The 18997-nt window shown below is 36.7% G+C and overlaps 1 long non-coding RNA gene across 2 annotated transcripts in view; it reads right to left on the reverse strand.

The window, feature by feature from the left end:
• LOC123935382 overlaps positions 1-9333 on the reverse strand; it is a 31878-nt gene extending 22545 nt beyond the window's left edge. For both annotated transcript variants that reach the window (XR_006816897.1, XR_006816896.1), the window contains exon 1: positions 9199-9333. This is a non-coding gene — a long non-coding RNA (uncharacterized LOC123935382). The remainder of the gene's footprint in view (positions 1-9198) is intronic.
• Positions 9334-18997: the final 9664 nt, after the last annotated feature.

Here is an 18997-nt window from a genome sequence, read left to right on the forward strand (position 1 = left end):
GGCACACACGTTTAAATGGCTGAAAGAAAGAAAATGTCAGCCTAAAATAATCTATCCAGAAAAATTACCAGCAGGAATGAAAGTAAAATAAAGACATTCATTCTCACATTAGAGAAAACTAAGAATATATAGGCCCTGAGAGCGTCTCTGTAAGAATTGCTACAAAAAAGTTCTTCATGTAGAAGGGAAATACCAGAAAGAAACCTGAATCAAGAATAAAGAGTAAAAGAAATATTTATCTGGATAATGCAACAGATTATTTATCTCTCCTGAATTATTTAAATTTGTTTCAAGGTTAAAAACAAAAGATATGGGGGCACCTGGGTGGCTCAGTGGGTTAAGCCTCTGCCTTCGGCTCAGGTCATGGTCCCAGGGTCCTGGGATCGAGCCCCACATCGGGCTCTCTGCTCAGCGGGAAGTCTGCTTCCTCCTCTCTCTCTGCCTGCCTCTCCAACTACTTGAGATTTCTGTCTGTCAAATAAATAAAATTAAAAAAAAACAAGAAAAAAAAACAAAAGATATGAACATCTTCTGATAATTTTCAATGTATACCAATGGAATACTTGACATTATAGCATGAATGATAAAGGATGTAAAAGATGTTAGTTTCTACATTCCAAAATTATAGGGTAAACTAGACAGCGAAAACTTAAGAACATGTCGTGTAACCCCTAAAGTAATTACTTAAAAAGGCTACATAAAAAGATACAGTCAAAAATAATAAAATGGAAAACTGAAGTATTGAAATAACCCAAAAGATGGCAGAAAGGGATGAAAAGAGGAACAAAAAAGAAACAAAGAGAAACCAATGAATAAAGTAGTAAACCTAAATCCAAACATACCAAATTTACATTAACTAAAATGCAAAAACAAAGACACTGTCAGGATGATCCAAAAAAAAAAAAAAAAAAAAACCCTAAACCATGACACAATATCCTGTCTCCAAGAAACAGACTTCAAATATATTGATATATGAAGACTAAAAGTAAAGGAATGAGAAAATACACACCATGCAAAGACCAACCAAAGAAAAGGACTGGCTATATCATACATAAAATGCAAAAGCATATTTCAGAGCAAAGAAAATTACCAGAAATAATGAGGGGAATTACATAATAAGACAAGGCCAATTCAACAAGAAGCCATAGCAGGGCTGAATGTATATGCACCTAACAGAGCTTCATAATACATGAAACAAAAACTGACAAAAGAAATACAAATCAATGGTATAAACACTCAATCCAACAACAACAGGATTCACATTCTTTTTAAGTATATAAGGAACACTCATGTAAAGCAAAGCCTAACATACATAAAAAACATTATAGAAAGTATTACCTCAAACCATAATATAATTAAACTAGAAATTAATAACAAAAGAAGACAGGAAACTCCCTCAACATTTTAAAATTTAAAAACCAATTATACTTTTCATTCTCAGAAGTGGAATTTTTTTTTATTTTTCATACTTCAACTTAATATTTTCAGTCTTTCCTCTACATTGACAGTAAGTTTAAAATCCTTAAACCATTAATTCTATCAGCTATGTCATTCTGAAGCCAGCTTCAATTGATAGATTTCTCTCCTCGTATTTTCCAGATCTATGCAGGCCTGACATTTTTTAATCTGCTTTATTCACTTTTCGAAGTAAAACTTCTGTTACCTTTTCACTCTTTTCCAACATACTGGGAGTCAAAAATTACTGGCATAAGTTAGTTATACAATCCAATGTAAAAATTGGGCAGAAGATCTGAATAGACATTTTTCCAAAGAAAATATCCAGATAACCAACATGTACATGAAAAGATGAGATGCTCAACATCACTAATCATCAGCAAATAAAAAAACACAATGAGATATCACCTCATACCTATTAGAATGATTATCATTAAGAAGACAAGAAGTAGCAAGTGTTTGTGAGGATGTGGAGAAAAAGGAACCCTGTACACTATTGGTGGGAATGTAAACTGGGGGAGCCAATACTGAAAACATTATGGAGGTTCCTCAAAAAATTAAAAATAGAACTACCATGTGATCCAGCAAGTCCCTTTCTGAGTATATATACAAGAAAATTTAAATCAGGATCTCCAAGAGATATATGCACTTCCATCTTCCACTGCAGCATTATTCACAATAGCCAAAATAAGGAAACAACCTAAATGTCCACTGATGAATGAATGTATTAAGAAAGGGTGGTGTATATTATACAATGAAATACTATTCAGCCTTAAAAAAAAGAATGAAATTTTGCCATTTGCAACAACATGCATGGACCTCAAGAGCACTATGCAAGATGAAATAACTCAGACAGAGAAAGACAAATATTGTATTGAGCTCTATGTGAAATCTAAAACAGCAATAACAAAACCAAGTTCACAAATACAGAGAAGAGACTGATGGTTGCTGGAGGTATGTAGAATGGGGGGAAGGGGAGCAATGGGAAGCAGGAATGGGTGAAGGGGATCAAACAGTAAAAAGGAAAAAAAAGAAATTCAATACTAAAAACCTATTTGAAACTACACCTCTGTGGCCCATCTTGACGGATATAAAATAATACTGTATGAAGTATCATTAAAGAGGAAAAACGAAAATAAAATGATATTTTTAAGACAAGCTGACTATAACTACACAGAATGTATAGGTGTACATTAGTAAAGATAAATTATTTTGAATAAAAAGAGGCTTAATATTTATTCTTTTTGGTAAATTTAAGTTTGGAAAGAAATTAGAATGGAAGGAAGAGATGTGCATAAAGGTCTAATACAAAAAAATTATTTGCATAAGACAGTTGTAGTTTTTCTCATACATCAGTCACCAATATTTTTGTTCAGCGTGCTTTTTTCTGCCTTTCAACTTCATTAAATGGTAAGATGTAAAAAGATTATTTTTATTCCATGTTTAAGAGGAATGCTAGAACATAAGATCTTTTTTCAATTATTGCTGATGAGAGGGTAGTGGCAGCATAACGTAAGTTACAGGTACAGGGATGTTTAAGGGTAAGCAAGCCCTGATGAAGAACTGGTGAGTAAATATTTAGTCTTTGCAGGCCACATGGTTACCATCTTAATTACTCAATTCTGCAGTTATACAATGGAAGAATCCATAGACAATGGGCGTGCAGGTAAATATAATTGTATACCAGAATAACTATTTATGAACACTGAAATTTGAATGTTGCATGATTTTCATGAGTTAAGAAACACAATTCTGCTTGTGAATTTTTAAACCACTTAAAACTGTAAAACTACTCATAGTTTTCTAGTCATACAAAGTCAGACAACAGGCTAGATTTGACCCACAAACCATACTTTGAAAAACTTTAGGACTCAAATCATAAAGAGTATGTTCTCCAGCACAACAGAATTTTTAAAAATCAAAACCAAAAGAAAAATTGGGGATTCCACAAATATTTGGAAATTAAACGATACATTTCTAAATTACCCATGAATCAAAGAAGAAATCACAAGCAAATTTTTTTCACAAGCAAAATTAATAGAAAGTACTATGAACTAAATTATAATAAAATCACAGTATCAAATGTATGAGACAAGAGGACAACACCAAAAATGGTGGAATAGGGAGCTCCTAGGATCTATCCCTCCACTGAAATTATTAAAGTGGCAAAAAAAAAAAAAAAGTAAAATCAACTTTTTCAGAACTCTAGAACCTAATCAGAAACTTACTACTATCAGGACAGTGCTCAAAGAAGAAAGGGGCTATAAATTTTGTCATTTAAAGAAATCTTATCAGGTCACTGCCTGACAACAAAGATAATGGCAGGAGACTTTAGTGACCACATATGACAAGGAATATAGTCTGCAAAAATAGTTTGGACTTTAAACAAGTGGATTGTCATTAAACAAGTGGATGACTGCACCCCCACAATAAGCAACAACACAAACCCTGGTGAGGGGGAAAATACTCTGATTTCCAGAGCTACCATATGACAAAATTCAAAGTGTGCCTACTTTTCAAGGCAAATTTTCACTAAAAAATTATTAGGCATATAAATAAACAAGTAGGTATGACCCATTCACAGACAGAAACAAGTTAGCAGAAAGTGTCCCCAAAGAAGGTCAGACATTAGACTTTCTGAAAAAATCAACTTTCATAAACATGCCAAAGAGCTAACAGAAACCAGGAACAAAAACTAAAGAAAACCAGGAGAACAGATCATCAATAAACAGAAAATAACAATAAAGAAACAGAAGTTATAAAAAGGAACCAAATACAAATTCTGAAACTGAAAAGCATAGTAACTGAAATGAAAAATTCCCTGGATTTTAGAGGGGTTCAACATAAAATTTCAATAGGCTGAAGAAAGAATAAATGACCATGAAGATAGTTAAATTAAGATTATCTAGTATGAGGAATGGAAAAAGAAAAAACTGAAGAAAAATTAAGACTCTAAGAGACAGTAACAAGCATAGCAACATATGCAAAATGAGAGGTCCAGAACAAAATAAGAGAGTCACAAGAATTTAACAGTAGCCAATCTACATAACTTAAAAAATTCATGAACCCCAAAGAGAATAAACTCAAAGACATCCCAAATGGAAATTTGGAATTCCCCAAAAGAATCCTACAATCAAGAAAAGAGAAGCAACCCATCATCAGAGATCATGGAGGCCAGAAGGCCATGCAATGACATATTTAAAGTGACGAAAGAAAAAAGCTGTCAACCAACAATTCTGTATCTGATAAAAAAAAATGTCTTTCAAAAATAAAGGGAAGAGATCAGCTTATGGCATGACAGTATGAGGCGCTCCAGTGACCTGCTGCTCCCCACTGAAACTGATGAAAACTGGTTGTTGTTTTTTTTTTTTTAAGCCATTTAAAGCCTCTGGAAACTGATCTAAGGATAAACGGCAAATGAAGAAACATATATTCAAGGACAACTTCAAAAATTCACCAAGAAAGATGAGTCTGATTTGAACAAATACCTCCCTTTCTCATCTCAGCTCAAGAAAGCAGAATCTCCATTCCAGGTTCCTGCGACCAAGAATACAGGGTTCCCTTTCCGCCCCTCTTCCCAGGTCCAGAGTTCAGAGTGCTTTCTTCCCAGAAAGAACCGTTTCTCATCCAGCCCCCAGCTGCCTATTAATAGGGTTGAGTCCTCGGCAAGTGTGGTTGAGAGGTAGGGGTTCTAGCCTCCACTGGTGGAATCTATACTTTATTGGGTATGGTCAATGGAAAAGACCCGGAATCTTATCATCCCTGCCCTGGGTTGTGAGGAGAGAAAAGCAAACCCCGAGGGCCTCTGGCTACACCCTACACCCCAGAAAGTACTGTCACTCAGAGTGAAACTTGCTGTTGTTCCTACCCTACTTCCAGAGACCAGGCTCAAGCAGACATTAAAACAGAGAGCTCTTAATTTCTTCCCAAAGGGACTGACGGCATTTACAAGAGCATGGAGAAGGCCAAGCCTTAAGGAGTCCTTAAAAGAAAATGAGGTTGTAGCAAAAGCCAACTGGCAGATTCAAAATATAGAGGCTAAACTCTACATAGGTAAACTAGCTCGCAGGAGAGAGCTGGGGACTAAAACAACTGGGAGGAGCCCTCCTAGGGTCAAAACAAGTATCAAACACTATCCTCAAAAACTAGTTCTTCAAAGGACCCATATTTTGATTGGATTAACTTTTAAAGTAGTTTATGCCCCCAGGCATTATGGAAAGCAAGTGAACCATTAGTTCCCAGCAAGCTGATCTCCACTGCTGGGTGTGGTAAGGGGAAGACAGCCCTAACAAAACCGGTCGTCCCAGGGTGATTATGGGCATATTCAAATTGCCCCTCCCTAAGGACCACCATCTGAGGACTAACCTTGTGGGAAAGAAGACTACAATGAGATACAACTTCACATCCACTAGGATGGCTAGAATTGGATGAAGTCAGATGACAAATGTTGGTGAGAATGCAGACAAGTTAGAGCCCTCATATGCTGTTGCTGTCAATGTAAAATGGTTGCCGCCACTCTGGAAAAGTGTTGGGCAGTTTCTCAAAAAATTAAATATAGCTACCGTAAGACCCAGTAAAAATACTCTAAAATATACACGTAGAGAAATGAAAACATGTCTACAAAGAAATTTGTACATGAATATTTTAGCTGAATTATTCTTAATAGCCTAAAGGTGGAAACAACCTAAATGCCCATCAATGAATAAATGCATAAACAAAATGTGGTATATCCATAATGTGTAACACTAATCAGCCACAAATAGAATGAAGTACTGATACATGCTACGACATGGATGAACATTGCATTATGCTAAGTAAAAAGCCAATCACAACAGACCACATACTATATTATTCCATTCATAGAGAATGTTCAAAACTGGGACATCTATAGAGACATAAAGTAGATTAATGATTGCCTAGGGCTGGGCAGATAGGGCTCAAGGGGATATGGGTCCATGCTAAAGTGCATGGACTTCTTGGGGTGATGAAAATATTCTAAAATGACTGCAGTGATGGCTGTACATAGATTAAAAACCACTGAACTGTACACTTTAAACGGTTAACTATATGGTGTGTGAATTATATTTCTGTCAAAAGAACTGAAAGGAGAAATTAAGGCATTTCCAGATAAAGAAAACATGAGGGATTTTGTTGCTAATAGACCTACCCTAAAAGAACTGCCAAAGGGACTTCTTCAGGCTAAAATGGAAGGATAATAAAAAGTAATATGAAATAGGAAATAGAAAGTGTATGAAGAAATAAAGAACACAGGTAAAGATAACTATACAGATAACTATAAAAGCCAGTACTACTGTGTTTTTGGTTTGCAACTCCTTTTTTTTTTTCATATGGCTTAAAAAGAAAAGGACAAGCTGATCCCAAAATGCATATGGAATTGCAGGGGGCCCACAAAGCCAAAATAATCTTGAAAAAGAACAAAACTGGAGGAGTGACACTTTGCAATTTTAAAACTTACTACAATCTGCAGTAATTAAAATAGTATGGTATCAGCATAAGGACAGATATAGAGATAAATGGAATAAATCTGAAAGACCTTAAATAAATCTATACATCTGTGGCTAACTGATTTCAACAAGGGTGCCAATACCATTCAATAGGGAATGAACAGTCTCTTCAACACACAATGCTGGGACAACTGGCTATATGCATGTAAAAGAATGCAGCTGGACCTCACGCCATATACAAAAATTAACTCAAAATGGATCAATGACATAAATACAAGAGCTAAAACCATAAAACATTTAGAAGAATACACAGAGATAAATCTTCATGACTTTGGATTTAACAAAAAAATTCTTAGATTTGACACCAAAAGCACAAGCAACAAAAGAAAAAAAAATAGACAAACTGGACTTCAAGTTAAAAAAAAAATTGTACACCAAACCAAAGGACATTATGAAGAATGAAAAATACCTATAGAATGGGGAAAAAAAACGTCCAAACCATATATGTAACAGTTCAGAATATATAAAGAATTCTTACAACTCAGCAACAAATATACCCAAATTAAAAAATGGACAAAGGACCTGAACAGACATTTCTGCAAAGAAAATATACAAATGGTTAACAAGTACATGAAAACATGCCCCAAATCATTCTTTAGGAAAACGCAAACCTAACCCATGACATACTTCAAACATACTAAAATGGTTTTAATTTTCTTACAAAAAAACGAAATAACAAGTGTTAGCAAGGAAGCACAGTAATTCTACGTTTAACCTACAGAGAAATCGTGAAACCGTGCTGCAGCATTTTATATCCCAAAATCAATGTACAAGGGTTCCAATTTCTCTACTTCCTTACCAACACTTATTTCCTGTTTTTGTTTTTCTTTTAATTAGATTCTGCCTTCATCTTAGAAGAAACTTCAAACGGCCCCATTACTGTAATCCAGGTAAGAGGCACTTAAAAATTAATCTTTTTTATTGACTTTTCTTTTAAAAAATTCTCTTCAAAATTAAAAAAAAAAAAATAACCCATCTTAGAAGTAGTTCACATGTCACAAAAGTTTAAGAAATGTATGGGAAATATATTCACTGCTTAAAATAATGGTTACCTCTGCAGATGAAGGAAGAAAAGAGATGACTCCAGGAATGGGTACACAGAGAACTTCAGCTATCATAGTAATGTATTATTTTTATGTTTGGATGATGAAAACAGAGGTTCGCTGTTTTTTGTTTTGGTTTTTTGGGGGGGCATCTCTTCTTGTGTTATTCTTTACATGTCTGTATATTTCAAGTACTTATTTCATAACATATGTAGAAACTCCCCCCCAAAAAAGGACAAAAAAAAATTAATCTTACATTCCCTCATCACCCCTCCCACCAAAGACACAGGAATATACTAGGCATCTGCAACTTACTTTTCTCACATAACAATCTAACATACTCTAGATCAAAAGTGTGTAAAGAAGTAAATCTGTTTCTACAGCTGCAAAATACTTCGTAACACGAAGGTCCCACAATTTATTCTAACAATCTATAGATGGCTATACAGGTTGTTTCCAGTTACTCGTCATAAAAACAAAGCTGCACATTTTTTATTGTCTTCCCCAAACATGTTATGCTTAATATAAATTTATTTTCATCAACAGATCTGAACACGGAAAATCTACTTCTTTTCCTACTCAGTGAGAAATCAAGGTAATAATCCACGAAATAATGTAACAATTCCCCCCAAAGATTACCTGTACACCGACGCACAAACCTATCTCTGACATAACAGTGTACTTCTGGAACAAATGTTAACGTTAAAATGCCCAGAAGTTCTCATCTGAAGCATAAAGGGCATTAAAAAAATTATTTTTTTAATCTAGCCCATGAATATGTTACAAACTGATTATCAAAACCACAACGCCTGCACGCGAAATACAGGACGGAGAAAGTAGGTCCAAGAGGTTAGGCTGCTCCTGAAGCGCTCTGGGGATACAAAATCTTTCATTTTAAGCCCACGTGGTTTCAATAAAAACCCATTTAAACGAGGAAAAAATGAGAGGAAAACGGCCCAGAATCCCTCCTACGAGCTAATACCCGCAACCGTCTAGCTTTTTCAGTGGTGGTAAGGTGACTAAAGAAAATTACTCTCCGATATTTTATAGCGAGGCGGGAGAGAAAAACGAGAAACAGGCCGGCTCCTCCCCCCACTTAGGCAGGCCACGCGATCCCGAAGTGTGTAGCCTTACTAACGGACACTTTTCTAGCTGACGTGAAGCTCAGCACTCACCACAAAACAAAAGCTGGCGATCTTCTGTATTTTCCTCAGATTTGCTCTTTGGCTGCTTTCCACACCTGGTAGACCAGCAGTACTTTCCCTCAGCATGCACGCCGCCATCTTAAGTCCTAGGGGATAAAAGCCTGGAGCGGGCGTCACAGCCAAATAGGTCCGCGCCCAACAGCCGTGCACTGCCGAAATGGCTCCGCCTGCAACGTGATCCAGCTTCCCCGCGGCCCTACCCCCTGTTTTCCAGAGTGCTTGCGCGCCCTCTTAACGGCCTTTATCTTCATCGAAATTGCCTCGTCCTTCCTCCTTTTCTTTCTTCCTTTTTCTTTTACCATTACAAATTTCTTTTGCCTTTGCCTCCACTCCTTTCTTCTTTCTACATTATAGATCTCTCTCGTTCTCGACTTTCAGTTACCTCGCAGGTGTACGGCATTTTATGACAAAACTGCCTTTCCGTTATTTTGCCAAATTATTGTAATACTATAAGGTAAACGAAGGACTGATTTTCCCAATTTTATAAATGAGGAAACTAAGGCCCAGAAGAGGTAAACCAATTTCCCAAAAGCTGTAACAGCTAATAAGTGTAACAGCTAGTAAGTGCTAGTGAGAGTGGACAGAAACTTTTTTTTTTTTTTTTTTTTTTTTTTTGCGCCCGGGAGCCCCGTGCTGCTAGAGGTCAAAGTCTACTTCATCCAACTAATGAAAAATGGGAAAACTGAAGACAGAAATGGGAAGGGTTAGGCCTAAATTCATACAGTGAGTCAGTGACAAAACTGGATTCAAAACAAGTTGCTTCCTTGTTTAATTCTGTAACAGTAAGCATCTTCATACGGGGTTTGGGACGCTGTTCTCACGCCCAAAGCTCCTTCCTCTTCGTTTGACTGAGCTCAGCCTGACTCTTTTAAAAAGCCTGTATATTTATCAAAAACGTTTATCTTTTCCTGGCTCTCTCCATGACGGAAAATACACTAGCTGGATGCGAGCCCCAAAAACACGTTTAAAATACAAGGCCGAAACTTCTTTGTGAAGCATTGCGCAGGAAAGATGTGAGAGATTCGTGTGAGGGAAGGTTTGTGCTGCATAAAGTATGGGAGAGACAATAAAGCAGTCCTAATCCTTTTCCAAAGTTTGGTTTCTCTCTCCATTCTAATGTTACCTCTAGCTTTGTACAAGAACCCAGCATGGAATATGCTTATTCTATTTCTTTTTTTTTTAAGATTTTATTTATTTATTTGACAGACAGAGATCACAAGTAGGCGGGGGTGGGGGGGAAGGACCCCTGCTGAGCAGAGAGCCCAATACAGGGCTGGATCTCAGGACCCTGAGATCGTGACCTGAGCAGAAGGCAGAGGTTTTAGCCCACTGAGCCACCCAGGCGCCGGCTTATTCTATTTCTTTGCATCATTACTTTTTCTTTATTTATTTTGATTATTGTCACCTTCAAATAAAGGTTAATCATAGAGAATTGTGTAAACTTCTCTGCCTTGATTTATGACCATTCTTTTGTAAAACACTGTATGGAGCCAGTCTGTGTTGTCAGTAATCTGTGTAGTGAGATGAAGAGGTCTTAGTTTAAGCTTGAGGTGTGTCCTTGCCTGGGGTTTAGACAAGTGTGAGCACATTTAGGAAACTGATAGGGCAGACACCACGAGTCAGTTGCAGAAGGAACTTCTGGCATCTTGAGAAATAACTTATCATAAGAGAAGAGGGAGTCAGGCAAACAACCTAGGGTAAAGGGAGAATCAATTCTGAGTATTGCAGGGGATCTGGTTGTACTACCAAGTGTATTTATTTTGAGCTAAGTACACAACATCTCTCTACATCAATTTAAGGATAAGTAGAAAAGTGGAGAGCATTGAGTGAAACCTATTTCAGTTTTGCTCTGATGACTCTTGGGATTTTTTCTGTCTGGAACAAATGACAATTTGGATTTTAAAGAAATACATATAAATAAATAATCAGAAGGAAGCATTAGTAGAACAATAGGCTTTGAAGCTGCTAGTCAGTTTTAGTGGGGGGAAACCTGATGCACTGTTTTATTTAGTTGTGTATCAAATTGAGAGGTGCTGGACCCATGGACCTAGGAGGAGAAAAGCTCAATTAATTCACAGCAAAGGCAGAAACCCCTGCCTCTAACCACTCACATTACTTCTAGTATACCTGCCTTGATCCCAAGAAAAATGCCTCCAGAAAACACCAGAGACAGACTTTGGTGGCCAACCTACAATATTTGGTCTTCAAGGCTGATCCTGTTGACTTCTGGACTCCTGGTCCAGTCAGTACCTGTTCCATTCTCTCTGAGAGCCCAGTTTCCAACTTTCATTGTAATTGTTTTAAAAGTAAGAAAACTGTCTCCTGCAAGGGTGTAAAATCTAAATAGGCAAGTGAAGAGTTGGGATTTCACCATCATCTGGCCATATTTAGCAGACTCTCAGTTGGAGAATATACAAATATAATTGTACAGGCAATGATCTCTGGGACAATAGTTTCTCTTACTTTTGCATTTATTTTTTAAGACAAACAAATGAGTAATGAACCTATAAATTACAGTCCAAATAATAGATGCATGCATAGTTAAACTAGAGTACATTAATTTGAAACATGAATTGGGAAAAAATACAATTTGATGTGGCAAATGGGAGACCAGATATAACAGAATTTATTCATTCATTATAAACTTGCATGTAGGGAAGCGTGGGTGGCTCAGTCGGTTAAGCACCAGACTCTTGGTTTCAGCTCAGATCACGACCTCCATGTAGGGCTCCACACTAAGCATTCTGCATGAGATTCTTTCTCTCTCCTTCCCCTCTGCCCCTCCCCCAGCTCATGTGCATACGCATGCTCTCTCTCTCTCTTTCTAATAAGTAAATAAATAAATAAAATCTTAGAAAAAAAGAGAACTTATATGAAGAATAGAGCTACACAAGAGGGTGGTAGAGAATACGAATGTGAATGAAACCCAGTATTGGTCATCAAGATTAGGTTCAAGTTGGGGAGGGGAAAATAAAAGGAGTTTTAAAAGAATTATAAGCAGTATCTTTGTATCAGACACTAACACAAGGTGGGAATAAAAGCGAGGTTTGAGTGTGCAAAGAATAGGGGGATGAATCTACCATGATTTTTAGCCTCAGGGAATTTGTGGATGAGGGGAGAAAAATAAAACATGAGGTTTGAGTAATGTTTTTTTATTAGGGAGCTCAAGCAGATTAAAAAGCAATTGATACATATAATGCATACATTTCACACCTAAAATGATTTATAAGATCATACATTTTGGAAGGCACTGTACTAAATGATGTAGGGTATGAGAAGAAAAACAAGAAGAAATCGATAAATGTACTTTGAACCACTGAGGGCATTTATATAGAATGAGGATGTATCATGAGACATGTAAAATCACACAACTTTCTCTGTGTAAATTTGACCTGTCTTGAAGGTCTTTTTTTTAAAGATTTTATTTATTTATTTGACAGACAGAGATCACAAGTTGGCAGAGAGGCAGGAAAAGACAGAGAGGAGGACAGTCTCCCCTCAGAGCAGAGAGTCCAACGTGGGACTTGATCCCAGGACCCTTGGATCATGACCTGAGCTGAAGGCAGAGGCTTTAACCCACTGAGCCACCCAGGCACCCCAGGTCTTTTTTTTTTTTTTTAGATATAATTCACATGCCATAAAATTCATCATTTCAAAGAGTATGATTCAGTAGTAGCCCTCACCAGTATCTGATTTCAGAACATTTTTATTACCCCAAAAAGAAATCCCATACCCATTATCACCTTTCCCCCAACAAACAAGTCCCTGGCAATTTCTAAGTTATTTTCTGTCTTTATGGATTTATCCCTTCTGAAAACTTCATATAAATTAAGTAATATAGCAAGTGGCCTTCCGTGACTGGCTTCTTTTGTATAGCATAATATTTCCAAGGTTTATGCATGATATAGCATATATTAGTACTTTATTCCTTTTCCAAGACTTTTATGATTTTATAATATCCCATTGTATGGATATACAACATATTCTTTATCCATTATGTGTGTTTGAATTGTTTCCACTTGTTGGTTATTATGAATAATGCTGCTATGAACATTTGTGTACAAGTTTTGTATAGACACGTTTTCAAATCCCTTGGGCATATACCTAGGTATAGAACTGCTGGTTAATATGGTAGCCCTATATTGAACCCTTTGAAAAATTGCAAACTGTTTTCCAAGGCACTGTATCATTTTACATTACTACAAGCATGTATCAGGGTGCCAGTATCTCCACACCTTACTAACATTTCTCACTTTAATTATAGCTAGCTTAGTAGGTGAGAAGTAGCATTTCATTGTGTTTTTGATTTACATTTCCCTGATGGCTAACAAGGTAGAGCATCTTTGTATGTACTTATTGGCCATTCGCATAGCTACTTTGGAGAAATGTCTATTTAAATCCTTTGCCCATTTTTCAATTAGATTATTGGTACTTTATTGTTGAGTTGTAAGATATATATATCTGGATATGTGTGCATTATCAGATATGTAGTTTGCAAATATTTTCTCTTATTCTATGGGTTCTTTTCAATTTCTTAACATGTCATCTAAAGCATAAAATATCTTAATTTTGATTACATGTAATTTATCTGTTTTTTTCTTTTGTTCCTTGGACTTTTGTTGTCATATCTAAGAAACCATTGTCTAACCTAAAGGCATAAAGAAGTACACCTAAGTTTTCTTCTAAGACTTTTATAGTTTTAGTATTTACACTTAGATCTTTAACCTAATTTGAATTATTTTTTGTATATTGTGGAAAAAAGGCATCTAACTTCTTTCTTTTGCATGTAAATATTCAGTTGTTCTAGCACCATATGGTTAAAAAACTATTCTTTCTTTGTAGGAAATTGACCATAAAATGTGAAAGTTTATTTCTGAACTCTCAATTCTATTTCATTCATTTATATTTCTAACCTATGTCTCTACCACAGATCTTGATTACTGAGCTTTGAAGTGAGTTTAAGAATCATGGGGGCTGAGTGCTACAACTTTATTCCTTTTTTCTGGATTGTTTTAGCTATCCTGGCCCTTTGTGTTTTTATATTAATTTTAGGAACACCTTGGCAATTTTTGAAATAGCCAAGCTGGAATTTTGATAGGGAATGTGTTAAATGTGTACAAAATTTGGGAGAGTATCACTATATCTTAACAATACTTAACAATACAAAACATCTTAACAATACTAAGTCTTCCAATCCATGAACATGGAATGGATGTTTTCCCACATATTCAGGTCTTCTTAAATTTTTGTCAATGGCATTTTGTAATTTTTCTGTGTTTTATACTTTTTTGTTAAATATATTTCTAAGTGTTTTTGATGCTATTTTAAATAGAATTGTTTTCTAAATTTCATTTTCAGATTGTTCATTGCAAATGTGTGAAATACAACCGATTGTTGTATGTTGGTTTTGTATTGTACAACCTTATCAAATTGGTTTATTAGTTCTACTTCTAGAATTCTTATGGATTCCTTAGACTCTTCAGTATACAAAATTATGTCATTTGAAAATAGATATAGTTTTACTTCTTTTTTAAAAAATGTCATTTGTTTATTTGACAGAGAGAGACACCGTGAGAGAAGGAACACAAGTAGGAAGAGTGGGAGAGGGAGAAACAGGCTTCCCTCTGAGCAGGGAGCCCAACACGGGGCTCAAACCCAGGACTCTGGAATCATGACCTGAGCCTAAGGCATACACTTAATGACTGAGCCACCCAGGCACCCCTATAGTTTTACTTCTTTCTGTTTTTTTTCATTTAAATTCAATTTATTTAACATATACTGTATTATTAGTTTCAGGGGTAGAATCCAGTGAAGTTTTACTTCTTTCTTAATCTTAATTTATTTTATCTCTTTGTCCTTCCTAATTGCTCTGACAGAACCTCTACTACAAGGCTGAATAGAGGTGGTAAGACAAGGGACCCTTGGGTGGCACAGTCAATTAAGTGCCCGACCCTTGGTTTCAGCTCAGGTCGTGGTTTCAGGTCAGGTTGTGGTCCCAGGGTAATGAGATTGAGTCCCATATCAGGCTTTGTGCACAGCATAGAGTCCACTTGGAATTCTCTCTCCTTCTCCCTCTGCCCCTCACACTTGTGCTCTCTCTCTCTCTCTCTCTCTCAAATAAATCTTTAAAAAAAGAGGGGGGGTGCCTGGGTGGCTCAGATGGTTAGGCATCTGCCTTCAGCTCAGGTCATGATCTCCAGGTCCTGAGATGGAGCCTCACATCAGGCTCCCACCTCAGCGGGGAGTCTACTTCTCCCTCTCCCTCTGCCTCTCCCCCTGCTTGTGCTCTCTCTGTCTCTCTCTCAAATGAATAATATTAAAAAGAAGAAGTGGTAAGAGAAAACATCCTTGGTTTATTCCTGACCTAAGAAGAAAGGATTTTTATTGGTGTGGTATTGGCTTCCTATTGCCATTATAACAAGTCACTGCAAAGTCAGTGACTGAGTGTCATACAAAGTTACTCTCTTAACATTTCTAGAGATAGGAAATCTGAAATCAGTTGCACTTAGTTAAAATCAAGGTGTCAGCAAGTCTGTGTTTCTTCTGGAGGTTCTAGGGAAGAATTTGTTTCCTTGCATTTTTCTTACGTCTAGAGGCTGCATGCATCCCTTGGCTCATGGGCCCCTTCCTCAGTTTCCAAAATCAACAGTGCAGCATCATCCCTAATCTCTCATCTACTGTCTTTGACTCTGATCCCGTCTCCCTCTTATAAGGAAACTTACGATTACTTTGGGCCCACCCGAATTATCCAGCGTAATCTCCATATCTCAAGATCCTAGTCACATCTAAGTCTATCTTACTATGTGAGGTAACATGTTCACAGTTTCTAGGGATGAGGACAGGAGCCATTATTTGGCTTACCAAAGATGCCCTTTTTCAGTTTGTGTAAGTTCCCTTCTATTCCTACTTTGTTTTGTTTTGTTTTTCATGAAAAGGTTTGGATTTTGTTAATTTTTTTCTGTACATCTACTGAAACGATCACGTGGTTTTTGCACTTCATTCTATTAATGGGGTGATTGATTTTTATATGTTGAACCAATTTCTGCAGTAAATTTCACTTCTTCATGACAAACCATCCTCTTTATATATTTCCAGGTTCAGCTTGATAGCATTTTGCTGAACCTTTTTGTGTTTATAATCATAAGAAATATCAGTAGTTTTCATTTCATTTCTTTTTTTAAAAGATTTTATTTATTTATTTGACAGAGAGATAGAGAGAGATTACAAGTAGGCAGAGAGGCAGGCAGAGAGAGAGGGGGAAGCAGGCTCCCTGCCGAGCAGAGAGCCTGATGCAGGGCTCGATCCCAGGACCCTGAGATGGAGCCTAAGGCAGAGGCTTAACCCACTGAGCCACCCAGGCGCCCCAAGTAGTTTTCATTTCTAATGATGTCTTTCTCTGGTTTTGATATCAGGGTAATTCTGGTCTCAGAGAATGAGTTGGGAATTGTTCCTTCCTCTTCTATTTTTTGTGAAGTTTGTGAAGGACTGTTAATTCTTCTTTAAACATTTGGGGTTGTTGTTTTTTTTTAAGGATTTTATTTATTTGACAGACAGAGATCACAAGTAGGCAGAGAGGCAGGCAGAGAGGAAGGGAAGCAGGCTCCCCGCTGAGCAGAGAACCCGAAGCGGGGCTCGATCCCAGGACCCCAGAATCATGACCTGAGCCAAAGGCAGAGGCATTAACCCACCGAGCCACCCAGGTGCCCCAAAACATTTGGTAGAATTAATCAGTTAAGTCATCTGGGCCTGTGCCTCTCTTTATGGACTTCTCATTGATTACTAATTCTATCTCTTTACTTTTTTTTAAAGATTTTATTTATTTATTTGTCAGAGAGGGAGAAAGATCACAAGTAGGCAGAGAGGTAGGCAGAGGCAGAGGAAGAAGCAGGCTCCCTGCCGAGCAAGGAGCCCTTATATGGGTGGATCCCAGGACGCTAGGATCATGACCTGAGCCGAAGGCAGCCGCTTAACCAACTGAGCCACCCAGGCGTCCCCTATCTCTTATCTCTTTACTTTTAAAGATCTGTTCAAATGTTTTATTTCTTCTTGAGTCAGTTATAGTTTGTGTTGTTATAATTTTGCATGCTTCTTAAAACTATTTCAGATAAAATTTATATAGGACTTAAGTCATCAAAATATTTATGAGCCAAGTCATTGGTTTCTCTGTAAATCAGAAGTATTCAGACAAAAACTTTCTCTGGTTAAAATTAAAATTTTGAGGGCACTTCATGTAATTTTTGTATCTCCATTTCAAATATGAAATTAGGACATCTGTAATTTTCTTAATTTCTCTTTGATACTTTTTTCTATAACTGATGCTCTCATCTGGTTATTTGTACATTTCCAATTTTCTTTTCTTTTTAATTTATGTTCAAATTCAGGAAGCATAGTCATATCTCTTCACAGTCATAAAGGTACTTTCAAAATGTTTTTTTTTTAATGACCATTAAAAAGAAATAGAAACATGTATATGGGAACATACATATTTCCTTTTGCCTCAGGCTCTAATATGGCTCAGCACAGAACTTCAGGTTCTGTCTTTATTAAAAAGTTCAATATTTTGTTCACCATGGATTTTTGCATTAATTTTTTTAAAGATTTTATTTATTTATTTGACAGACAGAGATCACAAGCACGCAGAGAGGCAGGCAGAGAGAGAGGAGGAAGCAGGCTCCCTGCCAAGCAAAGAGCCTGATGTGGGACTCGATCCTAGGACCCTGAGATCATGACCCGAGCCAAAGGCAGAGGCTTTAACCCACTGAGCCACTCAGGCACCCCGCATTAATTTTAATCTTAAAAAAGTCTTGCATTCATGACTTCACACCTACTAGAATGTCCATAACTGAAAGACAATGATCACAGACAAGAATATGGAAAAGTGGAAACCCTCATATATATATTTCTGGTGGGAATGTAAAATGAGGGATAGTTTGACAGTTCCTCAAAAAGTTAAACCTAGAGTTAACATATGACCTAACAGTTCTCTTAAGTATATGTCCAAGAGAATGGAAAACATGTTCACACAAAAACTTGTTCATAACAGCATTATTCATAGTAACCAAAGAGCAGAAATGAGTCAAATGTCCATCAGCTGATGAATGGATAAACAAAATGTAGTATATCCACACAATGGATGAATTTTGAAAACATCATACTAAGTTAAAGAAGTCAATCACAAAAGACCGCATATTGTATAATTTCACTTACACGAAATGTCTAGAACAGATAAATCTATACAGACAAAATACTTGTGGTTGTCTACAACTGGGAGGAGAGAGGCTGGGGTTGACAAGAATGGGAACTGACTCTTATAGGTTACAATGTTTCTTTTTGGAGCAGTGAAAATGTTCTAAAAATCAATTATGGTGATGATTGTACAACTCTGAATATATACCAAAAACTATCGTATCGTACACTTTTTTTTACAATTCTATTTATTTTTTTTTAACTAAACTCTACACCCAACATGGGACTTGAACTTATAACCCTGAGATCAAGAGTCGCATGCTTTACTGACTGAGGCAGCCAAGCAACCCTATATTGTACACTTTAAATGAGTGAGCTTTATGGTATATAAACTATATCTCAATAAGACTAAAAAAGTAAACAACTATTAAATTATCATTTATCTTGATTACAGAGTTTTTGATGCTCTCTTGAATTTTGCATCCAAGGCCAGTGCCATACTTCACCCTACCTGGCTCTGGAAATCAGTGATTCCCAAAGGCTTCTTGCATAAACTCAAAAATTGCCCACAATTGCCTGAAAT

The sequence above is a fragment of the Meles meles genome, chromosome X (assembly GCF_922984935.1).
Source record: "Meles meles chromosome X, mMelMel3.1 paternal haplotype, whole genome shotgun sequence".
Taxonomy (NCBI): domain Eukaryota; kingdom Metazoa; phylum Chordata; class Mammalia; order Carnivora; family Mustelidae; genus Meles; species Meles meles.